General features: G+C 29.1%; 1 protein-coding gene across 1 annotated transcript in view; it reads left to right on the forward strand.

The window, feature by feature from the left end:
* LOC106459271 (protein sidekick-2-like) overlaps positions 1–3,811 on the forward strand; it is a 97,569-nt gene that overhangs the window by 3,687 nt on the left and 90,071 nt on the right. Inside the window, exon 2 of the mRNA XM_013918873.2 lies at positions 839–935. The gene's annotated coding sequence lies outside the window, so the exon portion shown is untranslated. The remainder of the gene's footprint in view (positions 1–838; positions 936–3,811) is intronic.

A 3,811-nucleotide genomic window follows, 5' to 3' on the forward strand; every position in this document is an offset into this window, starting at 1 on the left:
GTGTGTGTGTGTGTATATATATATATATATATATATATGTGTGTGTGTGTGTGTGTATCTTTTTTTAAAAAATACAGTATCAGTTAAGTGAGTTTTTATTCTTATGAAGATATTTTCTATTTAAAAACAACTAACCTTATTGAAGTTTATAAGATCTGATGTCTCTGAAAACAGTAGAATGATGAGGCACAATTTTAAGATTTATCCAAGAAGAGCTGGACTACAGTTGAGGCAGTTTTATTTTACCTAGTTGGGTGACTAACCTATGATTGAGTTACCATCTTTAGTGATAAAAGGATCTCATAGGAGTCTAAGAAGAGAGCTGATGAATTTTTGAAATTGAAATGTGCGCTTAAAATTTTTATTTTCTTTGGGGATAGGGATGTAAGGACAACCTTGAAGGACCAAATCCTTAGTTGTCTGGATGTTATGTTAGATCTTAAAATGGAAGATTTTTTATAGTTGTATTAGGTCTAGTTTTGTGTTTAGGTACATATATATTTAATATATTGAGTAATAATGGTAAGTTTATAAATAAATATGTTAGTTTTACAAGCAGGTTTTTTATTGTAAATTAGACACATTTTGTAGAAATTACTTACAGAATTTTGTTAAAGCTTAGGAAAAGTAAATGTTTATTTATATCACATTATTCATACAAATTAATTATACAGACAGAATCATTGTACTAATGTTCTTAAAGATTACTTCCTTTACTGACACTTTACACTTTATCTGACAACACAGTATTTTTATTATCAATACAGAATGTTCAATCAAATAATACTCATTTGGGTTATTTTCATGTTTTGTTTTTAAATTGTATAAAATATTTTAGGGTAGGACATGTGGAAGTGTTTCCTATTCATCTATGATGATTTGAAGGTTGAAAGAACAATTTGCTTTATCTGAGATATACCTAGGATAGCTGAAAGGTAAGACTTTTTAGGAACTGTTGAAGCTTTTGTTAGAGGTTGTTTTGAGGCATTTGGGGACTATTCTAAATCTGGGATTCAACCTTATATAAGTAAGTTTTGTAATAATGGTATGTGAATACTGTTTTTAACTAAATATGTTTTTATAATGACTGTTGACCATTATGTAGAATTGTTTTTGTATTAGATTAAATAGTTAAACAAAGTGGACAAAAGACATAATGCAGCATTCAGTGAAGCAATGGATTAGCAAATATTTTAATTGTAACTGTATCACTTTTATTTCTTAAATGTTTAAAAGTATCATCAGTGATTCAGCTAAATAGCCTATTTGCATTTTGTCCTTGGTATGTAAAAATAATTGGTACAGGTGTTTATAGGGTGCTTGGTCCAGTGCCAAATAATTTTTTCTTTATTCTCTATTTAGAGGTAGTTTGAAATTGAGGCTAAAGGACAACTTTTTAATAAAGGACTTAAACTTGTGTATATGCATATAGTAATGTATGATATATACATAGTTAGAAGTGTAATAAAAGTGTTACAATATTTACTTTCATCAGTTTAAGTGTTAGGAAAATACTTAGTAGGTCTTGTGTAAACTTTGGTGCTTTTTTATTGCAGTCATATGAGTGTGAGGAGGTAAATGAGTGCAAACAGTTTTACTGTATTGATAGAGTATATTTTATCTTTTACTTCAGTACTCTGATAGCCAGGTGCTGAAAATAAACAAATACATTTTCAAAAGTTCACTAGGCAACTCGAAAAGATAGCTTTGATTGGTGGGTTTCCGTATAAATTTTATGTACATATTTTTACTGTCTTCTAGCATAACACATAACTATAACCTTGTACTTGCATTGAGATCTGTGTTTATTAACCTGACCAAACACATTGTTGGATATTACCCTGAGGTTGTACTCCATGTTCTGTATATTATGTTTTTCAATTTTATAATGTATGTGTGAGTTGACAAAATATTTAACTGCTACCTTATCTGGTTGATAAACATGCATGTAACGTTTTTTAATAAAATACTCTAAATCTAGTCCAAGGTCAAACTTAACTCGAGAGTAACATTCTAAACCATGTCTTTGTGTTGTTTTTTCAAGGTATGTATAAAGTTGTTATGCTACATAACTTGAATAAAAATTTGCTTGTGTTTGGCAAGCATATGATTTCATTTGAGTTTGAGGTGATTTTATTTTTGAATATACTGAAGAAAGAATGAAATAAATGATTATATATGGTCTTTTTTTTATTTGAAAAATTTTAAGTTTGAATTTCTTTAAAATGATTATAAAGATAGATTTTGATTTATATGTTTTTGTGGTTTTAAATGATAAGCTTCAATTTCTCTAGATATGTTGATAAAAAGTTATTTTCCACTTTTCTGTAACTTTATACATATGACAGTTGTCAGATAACCTTTAAGTATTTCATAGTTTTTCTGACCACAAATATTTTAAGCTTGGACCAGGGCTGGATTATGCCTACTGGGGGGCCTAGGGAATAATTTATTTCTAGGGGCTAATTGATAGAATTTATTTATTTTTCAAACACTTCATAGCTTATTGGGCCATAAGGCTGCAGTCTCATCAGTCCTGGTATTAATCAGCCACTTCTTGGACCTGAAGTGTCCAAAAACTTTTTCTTCCTGTCAAACTGTTGTGGTTAATGAAAATAGCTTCAATGAGACAACTATAGTTTGTCTTTGGTGTAACTTGAGAATGAATATACAATCATTAAAAATATCTTGGAGGTCCTTTTATATTATGAAAAGCTTATAAACCACTAAATTCTATTAGTAGCTTGCTAGAAAACCCAGTAGATCTTTCTACACAAGTAATTTAGTTGCTGTCAAAAAGTGAATTCTTTCTAATATATTTGTATGAAGTATTTCTTTTCCCATCAACAGCCTGGTTGAAAAAATGTTTGATTTTTGAAGTACACTTCACACACTCTGTAACTTTTACCTTTTTGATCAGAACCTCTTATAAGTACAATACTATTATTATAAAAAATAGTATTTGGAAGGACTTGATTTATATTCTTAAAACTTAGGAATAGGAAGTAAAACACTAACAAGTATAAAGTAAATATAATTACTTGCATTTATTAATGCTTTGTCTATTGGCTTGTCCATTTTAAAGTATTTACTAAAATTTTGCTGTATTTTAAGATGTATTATGTTGATGTGAACCCAGTGAGATTCTACAGGCATGTTGAAAGGAGCAAGTGTAAAGCAGCAAGTATTTTTGAAAAGGGTATTTCAAATTCTGTGACATTCAAAGCAGTTAGTATTTACAGGACACACATATAGGTACATGTATATATTTCTGCATGTCAGGATATTTAATATGTTATTACAACTTATATGACTTAAGTATTCATATTCAATGTGGAATTGTAAGTACAACTGAAATGGCATTGTTTCTTGTGTATGTTCTTTTAACTGAATGTGCATGAGGTCAGTTCATTGAACCAACTCCATATTGGAGAAGGCATATTGATTAAATGTGACAAGTTTTTAGTAAAATTTATGAGTCTATTGTACACCAAAACTTGTATTTTGTACAAAAATATTTGTACTCAAGATATATCTATGAAATGACAATGCCAGTCTTACTCAGACCCTGACAGGTCAGAGTGCAAGGTGATGTTCATGTGATGAATAAAATTCTTTTGTCTGTCATAAAATTTGAATATTGCATTTGTATAACCTCTAGAACCTCCAAAATGTGTATATATATATATATATATATATATATATATATACACACTATTTGTTTACTACTACTCCTTAGTTATTAGTTGTAGTTCGTGGTTAGTTTCGTCTTCTTCCTTACCTAACCAAACTAAACTAACTTACGTAACTA

This window comes from Limulus polyphemus, unplaced genomic scaffold, assembly GCF_000517525.1.
Source record: "Limulus polyphemus unplaced genomic scaffold, Limulus_polyphemus-2.1.2 Scaffold583, whole genome shotgun sequence".
In the NCBI taxonomy this organism is placed as follows: Eukaryota; Metazoa; Arthropoda; class Merostomata; order Xiphosura; family Limulidae; genus Limulus; species Limulus polyphemus.